General features: G+C 37.6%; 1 long non-coding RNA gene across 1 annotated transcript in view; it reads left to right on the forward strand.

Moving 5' to 3' along the window:
• The window catches only part of LOC110480127 (uncharacterized), a 183,054-nt gene that overhangs the window by 12,178 nt on the left and 153,520 nt on the right, over positions 1 to 17,356 (forward strand). Inside the window, exon 3 of the long non-coding RNA XR_014952449.1 lies at positions 2,395 to 2,464. This is a non-coding gene — a long non-coding RNA (uncharacterized LOC110480127). The remainder of the gene's footprint in view (positions 1 to 2,394; positions 2,465 to 17,356) is intronic.

Here is a 17,356-nt window from a genome sequence, read left to right on the forward strand (position 1 = left end):
TTCAGGCACAGCTCATCCTTGGTAGTAACTTTGCATTGAGACATTAACAGCAGCTTTTATTATTCATGGTTTTGATCTATTTTGTGGAGACAGAACAATACTAATCAGTTGATTTGACTTCTTCTGAAGTAGCTATTGTAAAGCTTATATAGGAAGGAGATAAGAACACAAGATGTCTTTACTCTGGTGATGCCTTAGGTTTTAGCTTTTATATTTTTCAGATTCTGTACTGTTTTAGTGTGTAGTTCTGAGCTTCATATTAGGGGATGGTGAGCTCTCTTCACAGAGAAGGGAGACAAAACAATTCCTTCTCCAGCTGGGGACCAATGACAAATGATCCAAATCTCAGCCCAAGAGCACAAACGTGGGCTGAAGAGAGAAAAACAAGAAGGATGGGACTTCATAAGCTAAAGCTGTAACTGGACAATTAATTCCAGCATGCAAATGGAGCAGAACTCTCACTTATAAAAGGGAGAGACCCTGTGACCAGTCAGGGATTTTGTGACCATTTTGGTTCCCCTTGGGTGCAGCCCTGTCTGAGCTCTTGTGCTGCCCAAAGTGGATCCATGGAGGCCTTCTAATAAATTTAATTCTTTAGCTCTGTCTAGTGTCTGTTCTAGGTCAGCTTTGATAAGGCATCTCTGGAAAGGGAAAAAAAAGGAAGGGCTGTATTGCCATAAAACACTAACACTTTTCTGTAAGCTTTTCTCTTTAGATGAATTTTTCTTGTTAATTTGCTTTCTTGGTTATTTTTGGGGGATGGTAGTATTAGTTAATAATAAGATTGATGTAAGTAAGCTAAATTTCATTCATGTGCAGAAAGTAGAGGGTGATATTCTGTGCTCAAACCTAATGGTCTCATTGCTGTTAAATATAGGTGGTGGTTAAATATAGGTGTTGTTAAATACAGGTGGTTGTTGCAAGTGTTTTATATACAGAAAATGCTTTCAGCTAGAAGACAATCTCAGGAAAAAATAGGATTTCATAATATGGAGAGTAAGGCTCTGTAAGACAGCACTTGCTGGTCTAAGTCTTCTAAATATGATCTTTATAATTCCATCTCATCCTTCAAATTGTTAAATGCACAGTTATAAAGATGAGTGTTTTAATGTGAAAAGGTCATGGACTTCTGTAGGAATCTGATCTGCACTCAAAGCTGTCATAGCTTCATAAGACACTAGTCACATAGCCTGTATTCAAATAATTGCATATTTTTTACATTCATGTGATATTTCTCTTTTACTGCACTTCTGTAATTTTCCATATTAGTTTGATGGGACACTTAAATGCTATTGCTTGTGAGATAAATAATTCATGGTTTCTGAAGCTTAACTATGTCTGTAGTCTTATACTATGTCAAGGCAATGTTTTATGCAGCTTTGTTTTAATTCATGCTTTGTTACCTTTATTATCACTAATTGTTGTTTTATAACAAAGCTATAGTTTGGAATCAGAATAGATATGCTTTAATTTAATCTGAACTGGAGCCTGATACTAGCAGTGTGTTTGTCCTTTCCAGAAGTGCAGCCCTGCAAAAGGCTGCTGTGCTGTTTATTTATCCATTGATATGTTTGAATGGGATGTATGTCGTCTATTGTCTTGAAAGTATTAAGTCAAATTGGTACCTGGAAGAACTGAGTAAATATTAATATGTACAGAGAGCTTCCCTATGAGTAAATAATATCTGCAGATCTCTGGAGATGATGTATTTTAATGCAGCTTGAATGTAATATTTCCATTTGTAAACAAATTTGATCAAATAAAATAAGCAGTGCTGGAGCCTTAATGTAATTCTATTATCTATAAGTCAGTACAGGAAACAGCAATGCAGATGCCTAACAAGAGCCAGAGTAGGTTCTTCAGCTTTGCTGATAAATATCTGTGTAATTCATGTAAGCCTAATAATCAGGCAGAAAAGCAATAACCTTAGTCGTGTCAGAACATAAATGGAATACAGATGAAAGTTGATGCTTTGAGTAAAAATGCATGCCAGAGTTAATGTAAGGAATAATGATATAAAGCTGAAATTCAAAAACTAGTAAAAATATCATTTGATATCCCACTATACAGGGAAATACAAACTGCTCTGAAATAAAGACCAGAAAGGATAGACCTGCCATTTTTGGGGGGTGTTCTTTGGCTGTCCATACCTTCATTTAAGCAAGCTAGGGGATAGAGGGTATCTGGGGATTTTAAGTACAAGCAGGTAGTATATGACAACTCTTGAATTTTGAATTGAACAGGAGAATTTTGGGTTTTTTTCCCTGCTGATCTTTCACCTTGGGTTTAAGCAACTCTCTAAAATGGCAATGATTTCAGATAGCCTGTAAAATGTTGGGAGAGAGAAGGATTTTATCACAGCTCTAAAGTTACCACCTGCTTTTTTTTCTGCAGGGTGCAGCTGATGGCAGGGCAGGTCACAGTGCTGATGATTCTGAGGAGCATCATCTCCATGACAGCAAGGGTGAGACTGGGGTACCAGCCCTGGGCTGAGTCTGCCTCTGAGGGGGGCCCAAGGAAGGTTGCAGGAATGCAGTGCAAGAATATTGCAATGAATAAATAAATAAATGTGTGTATGTGTGTGTAGCATGCAGGTAAAAAAACCCACCCAAGCTGTAAAAAGACATTGAGTCTCTGGTGTCTGCTCTTTCAGTGATGAGATTAGAATATTTCTGCATTTTCTTTTGAAGAAAATTAAATACTATTCCAGTCTGTCACCTACATGCTATTTTTGCAAGCACGTCAGTACTTAGCAGATGGAATCAAAGAGATTGGAGCTATATTTTGGAAGCACCTATTAAAAAACCCAACAAAACCCAACCAAAAAACCCAACAAAACCCACTATTAATTTTGTTTAACAGAAATGAGACACCTCCCAGTGTAGAGGAATGCTCTCCAAGGCACAGGTTGACAGTCATTACTGGCACAGTGGAAATTCCTGTTGTCTTTACTGACAGGAGGATCCCACCTATTGTGAAATCAAAGGAGTAATCAAATCAAGAGTTTATGTTTCCACCAGATCATGTTGACAGAAGAGCTCCATCGTGCTTGACATAAATATAAGAAAATTGAAGCTTTTCTTCTTCACCTCTCTTACCATGCACAGCCTGTGAGCTTGGAGAGCTCTTGCTGGCTGTTAGGAAGAAACAGTACAAAGTAATTCCATAAGTGTATTCTTTCTGAAGGGAGTTTAGAAATATTCTGGAACAAAAGGAAGCAGAATGAGTCTGATAAGGCAGCATCTTGAACTTATTGCACATTAATGGACAGTTCTATAGTATCTGCCTGCTTTCAAACCTAGTCCATCCACAGGTGTAACCTGTCAGAGTGATGTGCCTCAGCATGCTCATTGCCTTCTCTGAATGTGTGTAAATAAATGTTTCTGTTTTGTTGGATTTGAGCACAGGTATATACAAAGACTAGGAAAAGGGATCATCAGCTGCAGAAGTCCTATGTGTTAAAATATTATTCATTTTTAGAGAAATTTTTCTTTCTCTGTGTTCTTTTTGTTTTCTTTGACAATTCTACCTGTTTTGGCTCAAAAAATCCTGTTGTCTAATCATCCTGGCTCTAGCTATGGAGAAGCTGCACTATGTCAGTAAATAATCTGGTACTGTATCTCTCAAATATTTTCAGTTCAGTGCTACATGGTGAAGTGTACTTGCTGCTTTCCAACTGAGATCTTGAGGAACGACCTCCTTTATGAAACATTTTCTTTCCTTGCTATTTCCAAAAGCAAAATATAACATTACATAGAAATTTGAGAAAATGGAGGAGCACACAAGTCCGCATTTCCGAGATGCATGTGATTATGGAATTTAATCTGTGAAGGCCAAACTTCTCAGGAAAATTGCATCTGACTTCATAAGACTTGGCAAACCTCCAAGTCAAAAAAATATTTCTGCTTTTTCTGTTAAAAGCAGAAATACTCTTCCACTTTTCCTGTTAGCTGAGAAAATTCATTTAATTTCCATTCTAAGAAAAATGAAAGAATAGCCCAGCCTAAAATATTTGAGTTAGTATGTTATATTTTATATCAGTGTTATATTTCATATAAAAAAAGAAAGACCTGAGAAGGTTTGTCTGTAACTCACCTTTTCCATTTTTGCCGTCACACTGACAAGTTTACTTGAAAATCAATATTTTACATTGAAAAAAAACCCATTCTGTGTCAGTAACACTCTCAAGCAATATATATCTCAAAGAAATATGCCGAGATGTGGCAGGTAAATATTTGTAATGAATAATCTGCCTGAACCCCACGGAAACTGCAGATTTGGAAAACAAGATGGCCATTTCCAACAGTGGTGCTCTAGCTATTCTTCCCTTTCTCCTTGGGTGCTTTTGCCACTGTTTTTACCACAGGGCTGCCTCGTTACTCTTCCTTTGGCATCTGTGCCTCTTCTTCCTGCAAATGCCAACCCTCAGGAAAAAAGCATCTCGTAGGCAGCGATGGCACGGCTGCCCTGCAGGAAGAAGGCATTTAGCAGAGTGAGAATCATGCCAGCTACTCTGGGAGCTTTCTGTCTGCCCCAGTTTTCCTCCTGCAGAGAGAAAGAGGTGGTGGGGTTTGGGTTGAGCCGTGGGTGAGAGGCAGACAATGGTACCTCCTCTCGTCTCTGCCACCTCAACTTTCTGTGCTCCCACCCTTCTGTGAAATGAGGGTGTTCACTCTTACCTGTGTCCCGTAAAACAGTTCAGGATTTATAATGTGTAAAGGGCTCTTGATCCGACATCTTGAGGGAGACAGCAAGATGATGGTTGGATTCTTTGTGCTTTTGAATAGGAAGTCTGTAGGATTTAATCTGGAAAAAAAAAAAGGTGAATTCTTTTCACTATGAACCTGGATTGTCTGTTCCAGGGAACATGTACTGGAAGCAAATCCCCATAATAATTGTATTCTATATTCATACATATCTAGGTCTGAAAATAAGCTGTTACAGTAGCAATCTCTCCAGAATTAGACTGCCCAGCAGTTCCCAATATTTCAGCCCTGCATAAACCCCAGATTGAGGTGAAAGTCACTAAAATTATCATGAAGACAATGTGGAGTGATTCTCTTCTGTCATAATGGGAAATTGGAATGTGGAATATGTTTTTATTTTTTAAATTTCCATATTCCCACTCTAATTAAAACCAAGTGTGTTTTACTCTATATGAAAAGTAACACAGAAAGTTTAATCTGGAAAAGCCAGGACAGCTGAGCTTGGACAATATAAGTCAAAATCTATGTTAGTAGGAAGTGCTGCAGATGGTTGGAGGTTGCAGGCAGATTTTATAAAAGAGAAATTATGTTTCATTCTGAAGAAAATGAAGACAGAACTCCAGCCTGTCTCATCAGAGTGTGGAAAAGAATTCAGGTTACATATTGAATGTAAATGAAGTATTTTGATTATTTTTACAATTTTATGGAGATTAGAGCTTTACTGTGAAAAGTACAGCTTGAGACTGATTTTTTGCATCACAGTCTGAAAGCAAATGTTCGAACAGTAGGAACTTCAAAACAGATCCCCCTACTTCATTTATATACATATATATGTGTATATATGCATATATAATTTTAAGGGAATCTGTTTTTATTTAAAAGGAGTATACTCGTCCCCCAAGCTAGTTGAATTGTCATTGCACTCTTAAAATATTTTTTGGGATATGGATCAACTTTTGTGAATAGGCAGTTCCTATGCAATACAACCTTTATTATGACTGGTGACCATAGGGCTACCTCAGCTTAGAGAATGATAATCAGGGGCATTTTGGAATATTTAAATAGTAGAAAGATTAGATTTTTTTTCTTTTTCATCCAATTTTCTCAATGTGTTACACAATAATGAAATTATGAGCAGAGTCAATATGTTCTTTAATTCCTTACAACTCCTACATCTATAACTAAAGCAAGGGAGAAGTTGTGCTTTTTTGTATTAAAGGAGCTTGTGTCATTTATTACAAAGGGAAAAGAAAGAGAAAAACAAAGAAGTGGATAGACATTGATGCACAGAGAACATGAGTGTTACCTGAGAAAACCCCCTGAAATTCAGCAGTCGATGTGCCAGAAGGACTTTCAAAGTGATCCACAGCTGTATGGTTCAAACCTTCCCTCATGTCTCCAGCAGAGAAGGAAAAACAGAGAATCCATCCTTCACATTTTAGAGTTCTGCAGCTCAAGGGTAAAACTGTGAAATGCCTGATTCCAGTTTTCCTCAACTTCATGGCAGCAATAAAAAGAGCATAAGTAGAAAAGAACTAGATATCTAACAGCTTAAAAAGACATATTGACATTGGCACATACTTATTTGATGCAGCAGTTTGTGGGATTTGTGCTGAAATGGAAGACTTTTAATAAAGCAGTTGATATCTTGCCATTAAAAAAAGGTGTAAAGAAATGCCATGTCAAACTGTGTTCTCCACAATATGCATGTGAATGAAGGGAAGAGTAATGAAAAAGCTTGCCAAGTCAAACAAGATAAAAGCAAAATAAAAAATTAAACCACAAAGCATTGCTAATAGTAGCACAACATGGCCTTTCTTTGGCTGTGCAATTCTTGTTTTGGTATAGCTTTGAAAGTATTTGTTTCAGCAGGAGTGAGAAGCCCCTGTGCTTGCTGTAGAAGCTTCACAGAAGTAGCTTCCAATTACTGAAGCAAAATGCTTGGCACTCTTTAAGAAAGGGATTGGACACTTGTATGAGAGATAAAAATAGAATTTAGGCAGCTGCAAAAGTTGGATATTTTGATAAAATATTATTTATCTCAAAGTTTAAAAGCCCTATAGCAAGTCAGCCTTTAACTAATTTGTGTGAGAGAAGAGCTTACCTCCAGACATCCGATTTTATTGTATTGATTTTACCCTGATTTTCCAAGTTTCATTATTCACCTCAGGGACTGATACTCAGTAAAATTATGCTCATTAAAATTGGCCTAATCCAGCATATCACATTTTATAATTCTGTCTTCTTAATATTTCCTGTATAACAAGCTTAATTAGGTTAGCTGGAGTTCACAGAAAAGAACTGTTCTGTGTTGGATTGAAGGTGTTTTCTTTAGCTTTGATGGATAAATGGCTGTCTCTATCATCAGGCACAAGTAATACAATATTTTCTCATCTTCCTAGATAGGTTGTCAACATGTGGTCCATAGCAGCTGCTGTGAATTTGTACTTTTTCCAATAGGAAATATGGTAAATGTATAAACCAAAATAAAATTGCAGAGGAAATAACTTTCTTATGTATTTCAGTAACCAAAGTGTGTTGGGTGATGTCTTGATTTTGGTGGTTTTGGTTTTTTTTGGTTGTTTTCATTTTGTTTGTTTTCTTGGTTGGTTGGGTTTGTTGCTGTTTTGGTTTTTGTTTTTATTTTGTAACCATGTATGAGTTTAGCTGTAATAGAGAAAATAAAGATTTCCTTTCTGGTCCAGAACTGAAGACCAGACATTTTGCTCAAATTGAAAAAATGCCATTAATTTTAATATGTTTTTATCTTCCTCTGGCAAAGGAGGTTAGTATAGAAATTCTTCTCAGGTGCAGCCTGCAAATGGACTCCATCCAAAATCTGCCAGAAGTCAATAGAGAAATGTTCATGCTCTTCATTTGATACTGGATCAAGTCTTATTTTAATCTCTGACCAAGATTACTGTCACAGTTCTGGCCTGTTTCTGGGTAATACAGGTTTGTATGTAAATCTGTACTTACTAAAGCATTTAAAATCAGTTAATAAGTGGTAATGAGATGAAGTTTTCCTCAAATGAAGTACAATTCCCACTGATTTTCAGAAGGCAGATATTTCATTCTTGGTTTGTTCAGTAGTGGGCAGGGTGGGATGGGGTGTCATTTTAATTTTTTTATATTTGTTCTTTTTCTCCTCAAGAAGTAACAAATTGAGCTACGGTTTTATAACCATGTATAGGGAGTTTAGTCACAGGGTTTCCATTAAGAATGATCTGTTACCTCCAAAAAATGTTAATGTTCCTAATTTTGCTTTATTATTCTTCATTACATAGTTAATAGAAATGGAAGTACATGCCTAATTGCACGCTAAGGAAAACTTGTCCTTTTATCTATGGTTAGGAGCAGATCCATGGACACGGTGTTAGGAAGAAAAGAACTTCCAAATGAATGGTGGGATCTCCTTGAGAGAGCTCTAAGGAGAGAAAGCCAGAAAATTGAGTTGTTTATCACAGCTTTTCTTTACTATCCTTTTCTCTAGTGACTTACAGATCAAAGTTAAGTTTCACAGCTTGCATTTAATGACCTAATTTGGATTGTGGCTTGTATCAAAATGCTGAACAGAACATTTTCCATTTTCTATTTTTATTTTAGTCTTTCCCTATTGAAACTACCCAGTAAACTTTAGATGGCTTGAATTGCATGCTGATTCCCAGCTCTGTATGCAGTGCAGGACTGGTGTTCTTCAGCCATACTCACAGGACTGCCTGTCTTCTACTCCAATGCAATAACAAAAGAGCTAAGAGAGCTGTCCTTTATTTCACAGCAGCTTCAGATAATGGCCTCTTGTGCTAATAAAGTATTGCAGGATGGAGAGATGAGGAAAGTTACATTTTTAAGAGGAAAGATGAATATTTGCTCTTAGGTGTACAGGGACCAGGAAATGGAGGGAACAGTTACTCTTCAAAATAAAAGAGCCAGAGACTGGTTGTGGTCTAAGTGGAGCTGGAGAGTCACTGTGATGTTGGGACCTTGTGCTGTGTCACACGAAGGATGCAGCTCACTAAATGTGTTCATTTTGTATTTGTGAGGTTTCCTCTGTTATTCTATGTAGTCCCCTGGACTTGTTTTAAACAACATTTCTGTTATGTACATTCAGAGAGCTTCTAAGTATTCTTCCATGCAAGTAGCTGTAGGAAAACTGTGCATTTCAGTAGGATTGCTAAATGCTCTCCACAGTGAATGCTTCTCTGCCCCTGAAAATTGATTATTCCACTCCGTGTATTTTCCTAAACCATTTAAGTGGATCAGATAGTTATAGATATTTGACATGTTAAGTGATGGTCTGGCTAGAGTAGCACTTGTATGAGGTAAGTGAATTGCTTCCAGTAAACTTAGCCTATCTGTATTGTTAATATGCTACCACCTGCCTTAAAAATGGTCAGTCAATTTGTTGCATTACATCTTTGGATTAAGTGGGCTGTATGGATTAATTAATTCTAAATATGTCATTGATATTTTTTTCTATGTGACCTGCTCTACTATTTCTTTTTGTTTCTTCATAATTTACTTTCAGTGTATAAAGAGCTTACTATTGAATTCTTATTGCAAAATAAAATGAAAAAAAGCAATAGATAGTGAAGCTTTTTTCCAGTCTGTCCTTTCTCATTATAGTTCTTGCAAACTGTTTTGCCTTGTCTGAAATAATGATTATTGCCAAACTATGTAGGAAGCCAGAAATAAGGACAAGTTGTATTCCCGTGGTAAATGAATTAATTAGCATTTTCAAAGTTTTAGTGGTACATCAGTAAATCAACTGGTGAAGTCATATGAACCTCCTGATGAATAAGGATTTCCTTCTCAAAGCTGCAGCAAGCACTGGGAAATAACAAAGAGGAGGAGTGGATTTGACAGGAAATTTTGTTTAAGCTGTTGATTATATTACTCCGTTGCTCTTGTTCTCATTAGAGTTCTTGTTGCAAAATATGCTGGGGACATATTGTCACTGCAGCAGAGAATGGTGAGAAAAGGGTGACTTAGAAAGCTTGAAATACTTCAGCCTATCTGTCAGTGGCCAAAGATAGCTTGACAGAATTGTGTTTCTGCTTGGTCACAGGGATAAGTTGCAATTTCAAAATATTTCAGGAGCAGCTAGGACAAAATACCAGGGTTTGATTTTCCTGATATCGGCCTAAAGCCCCTCAAGTCAGGTGGATGTTTCTGGTCCTTTGTTTAATAGCAAAGTGACAGGAGATGTGGAATATCTTTTCAAATGCTGAGAGAATATCTGAGAGCTACAACTGTGTGCTCAGTCTGGTAGTTAAATAAAAAACTGTTATATTTGAAGAGACCTGGTATTTCTTTTTTAGTTTTATACTAACTTCTTAGCCTTTGTCTTGTCTGTTTCTCTCCTATATTTAGTCAGATTTGGGGTCACAAGTATAAAAGAGTGAGTTCTTGATGACTTCCATGTAGGTTTTGCTATTGGAAAGACTCTTTGGTTTGTGGGAGAGCAGCTCCATGTTGCAGGGCTGCAGTCATTCCTGCTCATGTCTATTGACCTGGCAACATGAGTTTCTGATGCAATATAGAAATAGGCAAAATATTTATGAGCTGATCCTTGGCATGCCCATCTGACTAGCCTGCTTTGCAGAGATATTTGAGGACAGAAAACTCCAATTTCTCAAACATGTTACATTTTGTCCTGCAGCTCTAGCCCTTTATAAAAGGACTGAAGAGATGTTCTTAATTTATTCTGATAACGGGAAGTTGCCATATCTTATGACATCTTTAAAAAGACCAATCATACTTTTAATTGCTTAATTAATCACAGCATGAAAGGGGAACAGTCTTCAAGGACATTTACTTCTTTTTTTTTTCTTGCCTACAAAGTTTAGTTGGCTGCTTTATCAAAGCTACTTGTTTGATAGTAAAGAATGTAGCTAAAATGGCTGATCAAACAAACACAAGATCATCCTTGACACTCTTTAGAATAAGAGGACTGACCTATAAAGCCTAGCTAGATATTTCTAGCCCACTGGTGTGGATGAAAGCCTATGATCTCTTCCCTAATACTATACCTTTCTGTTTCAGCCAAACATAGATTAAAAAATTAAAATTAAAAATATGACAGAAAGCCTAAAATCAGTGATGGGCACCTTGCCAAGTGGGGGAGAGCAGCTGAGATTCAGGTTCTCTGTGCTGGTCAATGAACTCATTAGTTCTCACCACTGAGAAACATGCTGCTTTCTTTGTCACACAACCTGTCTCATCTCATTAGCACAATGACTTGAAGGCGTTGACAGCATGTAATGGTTTTCTCTGCATATGCTAAGAAGCAGTTTTAAACCAATTTGCTGTTTTCTTTGTAGGCAGAGTGTGACTGCTGATTGCTCTAAGGCCCCCGAAAAATTGTTTGCCACAATTCCTATAGGTGAAATAAGAATCTGTGGAGCATGATCCAGTGCAGCAGAGTGCTCCTTCTTTCCCTGGATATTAATGAACTCCCACTCATTCCCAAGTGGTCGCTGGGTGCAGGGAATGCATTCAGGATGAATCAACGTGCAGTGACTCAACAGACAGCATCTGCATTGGCTCTTTGTTCCCCTGAAAGCTATTAAAGCATGGCTAATTCTCAGAGCTGAAAGATTAACATTTTGAGTGCATTGTCTGCATTTCAGAAATATATTTAAATGTTGGACTTCATTCTTATCATCAACTATCACCAACCTTATATGACCAAATTAATTTTTTTCCCATAGCATTAATGGTTGACCAAAGCTTTCAATGAAAGTCTTACCTGTCCATTATTTTATTATTATTAAAAATAAGCTAGCCATATAGCAACCTTAAATAATTAACTCTTAATTTAGTAGTGAAATAATGTTTGAATGTTAACTTACATTTAAGGAAAAATGTTAAAATGTAAAGACATTTTTTAAATTCTTTCATGTCTGATAGTGAATAGCCTGTAAGAGCTGCTTTAAGCAACAGTGGGGTTTTTCATATTATTGCTGCTAGATTTAACCTTTTGTCCCCTTTCTGGACTCTGTATCTAATGTAAGACTGACACATACTGGAAGGCTGTTAAAATTCTCAAGTCCTGTGGTAATACCTTGGCTCATTGCTGCTGGATGATTTCTTTGCACTGTTGCTGTAAGAAGAATTCAAATTACGAAAGTTAAGCACAGTCCTGCATTGTTTCCAGGCAGGACTGTGAATACTTCATTTCTACTTGACTTCACGGAATTTATAGGAGCACAGCTTGTATTTTTTTTTACTCTGCATAACCCTAAAGAAAGGTCCTGTTTCAGTGTCCTGATAACAGTGAACATTTTGACTATTGATAACTACCATGAACAATTAAATGTTTATGTATGCTCATGAAAATTGCCATGGGATTTTTCAAGGGAAAAAAGAGACCAGTTGTAACTTTCTTGTACTCATTCCTGCTGAGGAAGGTTATATTTTTACAGTTCATAACACTGCATTTAGGCCGATGAATTCCACCTCAGTCATATGGCTACAAGATACCACAGGTTATTGCTGATTTCTGACAAAAGGATTGAAGTGTTCCCCCAAATTCTGTATTTGAAATATTTTCATTATTATTGTGAAGTATCTGGAGACAGTGTGAATCTTACTTTTGTTGTAAATATATATTTTTGATAAATAAACCTCAGTGATTAACCTGCAAATAACAGGCATGAAGTAGTACTTGAAATATTAAATGTCCATTCTGAAAAGTGACCCAGCATTTTTTTATCTCCATATAATTTGTATAGAAAACTAGATATTTTATATATTTTTGGTATCTTTAATATTATTTTCTTTTGAGTTACTTTTTGGAATTAAGTCCTGATTGGAGGCTGGCAAAACGACTAAGTTTGGAAAAGTGATGTTTATTCACTTCCCTGGCAGATTGTCAATTTCTAAGGGCAGAAAACAAATATCCCATTTAGACAGACACTTTCCCAGCTGTGTCCTGTTCACTGAACTTGCTGCAATGAGAAGCACCTGCACAGCACTGGGTTGGGTGAGTGGCCTCTCCTGGTAGCTCTGATTGCTTTGGAGGAGGCTCAGAGGTGACCTCGTTGCTCTCCACAGCTCCTGAAGGGAGGCTGCAGACAGGTGGGGTCAGTCTCTTCCATAGGGCAGCAACGGGTAGAACAAGAGGACACAGCCTCAGCTAGGTCAGGAAAGGTTTAGATTGGATATTAGGAAAAAAAATTCACTGAAAGAATAATAAAATACTGGAATTGTCTTCCTAGGGAGGTGGTGGAATCACCATCTCTGGGTATGCTTAAAAAAAGACTGGACTTGGCACTTGGTGCTATAATCTGGTTGTGGTGTCAGGGCATGGGTTGGACTTGATGATCTTAGAGGTCTCTTCCAACCTCATTATTCTGTGATTGATCGATGTGCAGCCTTCAAACTTGCATTTCAGCCTCCTGCTTAGTGCTGCTCTGAAAGCTTTCAACCTTGGGTCACAAACAGGGTTTGTCATGTACAGGGCCTCTGACCTAGAGTACCACTGGCTGCATTTTATTCTGCTGCTTCAACGTTTTCAATTCAGCTTCCTCCTTTTATATGTAGCTCAGCTGGTAGCCTGTGGCTCCAAGCTGCTGTCATTTGATTTAACCACTCACGAATCAGCTAAGTCAAAATTAATTAATGAATTCCTGTTTCCTTCCTCCTGAGCTCTCCTAAATAATTCATTTTTAATTTACTCAAAGTACTAAAAATATTTGGCTTGACATTATTTGTCCAAGGTGACTATGAAAATGGGAATGCTCAAAAAATTATTTGTACAACGCTACTTTTGAAATGCTTGCATAGTTGTTTTTAAATGCCCAACTTTATTGTAGACAAGGGGGAAAACATAGAGGTGGTAGAAGCTGAAAAAGAAATAAATATGGCATAATATTTCTTCCCACATGTGGTGAAAAGGATCTTAAAAAAAAAAAAAGAGTGCATATTAAAAGCTGGTCCTTATTGAATCTCCCGGAATTAAAAACACACTTAGGCAGAAGAAACTCATCAGAGCTGAAGCCTCCCACTATCCTTTTTCTGTGGCATATCACAAGTAGAGAATGCACACACTACAGCATCAAATGAGGCTAGTAATTGTAAGGTCACTACAAATTTTATTTTGCTTTTATAGAATTGGATTTCTTTAAAGGCAAGCAGAAGAAATAAATGAACCGCAGCAGGGGAGCCTGTAGCTTCTTGCATCTTGGGTTTTGTAAAATGAACTTGACCTTTCAGCAGTGCCAGGATGATTCCTGTGATATACCAGCAGCAGAAGAAAGAGAAGCTCAGGAAATCCTATAGGAACTTTCAACAATGAAAATGAATGAAAATTAGTTAGAATGAGCTTAGAATTGCACTTGGCCCTGACTGATTTTTTATAATTTTTTTATTTATGTAGCAGCTTAATCACAGTTTGTAACTGTAATTTTTCAAAGGCAATTAATAGCTGAAGTTACTGAATGATGAGCCAGATTTCCTAGGCAATTTGACAGCTACAGATTTTTTAAAGCAAAGGTTTCTAATCCAAGTCAGGTATGCACAGCCAGGCTACTGAGCTCTGTGCAGGTTGTGTTCTACTTTGATTCTTGTATCATACTTTGCTTTTTGATCTACCTGGAGATATTGCTCTGACATTGTAATCCTCTCTATGGGCAGAAGGAAATGAGCAGAAACATACTTAAATATGAATGCTATTTTGTAATACTTATGTTAAACTGTATTTCCTTCACCTCTTCACCAGTGCTTTAAATAGTTTTGCATGGAGTTTCAGCCATGCAGATGTTTGCAGTGGAGGTGTAAATGCTTGATCCGGGTCTGTCTAAAGCATCATTTCTGTAACATAACTGAGATCTGACTTTTGCAGTGGCCATCTGATGGTGGTTGTAAAGAATGGGTAGTGAGGCTCTGTGTAAACAGAGAACTGCAGAGGGGCAGTCACACCTGTTTCATTTTATTTTATTTGTGTTACATGTACAAAAGATAAAGATATTCACATAGATGTTCAGAGGAGCTTCCACTTCTACACAGATACTCAATGACTCCTTCCCATTAAAAATCTCATTCTGTGTTTTTCCCAGATCTGAGCTCAAGCCACTGTTGATGACATTTTTGGTAAAGCAAAAGGGAGAAAGTTGAGCTGTTCCTAGTGCAGAATCCTACTGTGTGGTACTTATAATCAATAAAGAGAGGCTTGTCTGGCATCCTTGCTTTCTCACTTGCTACTGCCCAGCCTTTGAAGGAGCAGACTGGCACAGGGAAAATGAAGAGAAACCAGGCCTGTATAGAAATATATCTCTGTAGAGAAATAGTTCATCCCTCTGTAGTTACTCTAATATATGTATGATTTCCCCCTGGAAAACAGAACATATGCTCATTTGAAAGGCTGTAACTCTGCAAATTGCCCTCTAACCAAAGATGTTATAAATGGCAGTTATTTTGTAGGAAATTTCAAAAGATTTATATTATTTAGTGTGCTGGAAGAAGAAAATTATGACAAAGCAATGGATTTTAACCTTTTTTGCTCATTATGAGCATACAAATACTGTCTTCCTTGGGCATTTTGCAAATAGTTTTAAACACTCTTTTAAATTGTTAAAAACTGTTTAAACACTATTTTAAATAGTTTAAAATTTTTCTTTTCTCTATAGTTTTGTTATCCTTAAACCTTTAAAAATGATTTTTCTTTCTAACTAAAGATTGAAAAAGAAGGAAGATGCCATCAATATTTTTACTTCAAAACTTTAAAAAATAAAAAGAACTTCTGACCAGTTATCTGCAACCATTTTCCTCCAGTTTAAACCAATCTGAATCACTAATAATTTCCTCTCCTCATGCCGCAGAGACACAGCTCTCCTCACTCCTGGCTCTCCAAGGAGAGTGAGGTCCTCTTTTGTCTTCTTGGTACTTTCTTTCATCCCTAAAGCAGGCCTGGAATCACCCACTGGCTTTAGTTCCTGAAAAATAAGCCTTTGGCTTTATTCAAGGGATACTGTTTTACTGAGCACTGCCATTATTTAGCGTGGTTGCACATATAACATTTAAAAACCACAATGGCAATTAATTGCTTGTGTAATTTATATTTTTCGGAGTAAAAATAATTATAACTTTTATTAGGCATAGTCCTTAAATAAATTTTATATTAATAATTAATTACTCAAAGGGAACTAATTGCCTGTCACAGGGATGTGCAGCATGAGATGCTGGTTTGAATAATAAATAACAGGCTGTTCCCATGAACATATACTGAAATCAGAGGCACTGAGTAATGAAAATCATGCATCATAAAGAGAACAGGATGGTAGAAGTTCTACAAGAGAGCCTTAATGTGGCACAGATCCTGAGCTGACAATTAAAAACACAAATCTGCAGTGGAGCAGATTCCCAGCTGGCATTATTTGCTGTAATGCCACCAAACTGATAGCCACCAGCTTAGAATTTGGGTGAGGATTCTGCAGTTCCTGTCACACATGTCAGAGTGCTTTGAGGTGCATTCTCAGGGCTGTCCAGGTTTGGACACTCAGCTCTTTACAGTGCTGCTGCTTTCAGTGCCCACCTTTGGACTTTGCACTGAATTGCAATGGTTTGAATTCTGCTCAGTCTCAGCTGCAGCACAGTTTGAGGTTTGTTTTTAAGCCCCTTTCTGTCAAGAGAAATACCTCTTTGCTCAGCACATGGGTCAAGACACCAGTGTGAATCTACCTGAAGGCCCAGAGTGTGTTAATACAAGATCTGTTTTTGTTTCATAGTAACTTCATTATTGGCTTTGTCTGCTTAAGAACAGACTTCTCCTTTCTTGGTATCAGACATTCATTCTGTTCTTCATGGGATTAAATAGTACTGATCTCAAAAGTATTGCCCTTTAGGGCTGTTTGTCTCAGCAGATCCTTCCTTCAATGAATGTCTGCAGAGTCATCCTTGAATTTATACAGAATGCTGCCAAATGCAAAGAGGTGGAAGATGCAAAGAGAGGGAGGTAACACTGAAGGATTGTGAGAAGCCATTGATGTAACTTGTGAATCTTCATGATTTCTCTTTATTTTTAATCACAGGATGCTGAGGGTAGCATGTATATTGAGAACTGTTATGCTTAGAGTGATTACCAAAAATTTTCTATGGGATGGGTCACAGCTGAGCAGCTGCTCCTAAACCAGTGTCAGCTTCAGTGCTGGTGCTTGCTCTGCTCAAGTGTCTGGAAGTGCAACACTGCTGGATCTAATGATTCAGAATTGAAGGCTCACTCAGAAATGCAGAGGGAGTGTTCCAGTCTCTCTGAGCCTTTCCATGAATGACCAACTTATGATTGATTATTTTCCAGTCTCATGGAGTATTTACCAATTTAGCTTTGACTATCAGGGAAAGATAAACCTGTACCACAGCTTTGGCTGGGAAATGTGCTCCCACCTGTGAAAGAGATGGGGCAGAGGACAAATGAATGCACACTTAAGGATTTTATGTGTGATGGGAGATAAAGTTGGGCATGAACATTTGTAGATATGTGAGTTGATTCAGCAAGTCTGTGCTAAATCACCAAGGTGAAGGTAATTGCTGGCTGCACCTTGGGGTGTGCAGGCTCCCTGGCCAGTGCAGAGCTGAGAGCTCTCCCTGCTGCAGCAGCACTCCCAGCCCTGCTTACCTGCATTTCAACCCTTCCTCACCACTTAGCACTC

This window comes from Lonchura striata, chromosome 4A (genome assembly GCF_050655825.1).
Source record: "Lonchura striata isolate lonStrDom1 chromosome 4A, ASM5065582v1, whole genome shotgun sequence".
NCBI lineage: Eukaryota > Metazoa > Chordata > Aves > Passeriformes > Estrildidae > Lonchura > Lonchura striata.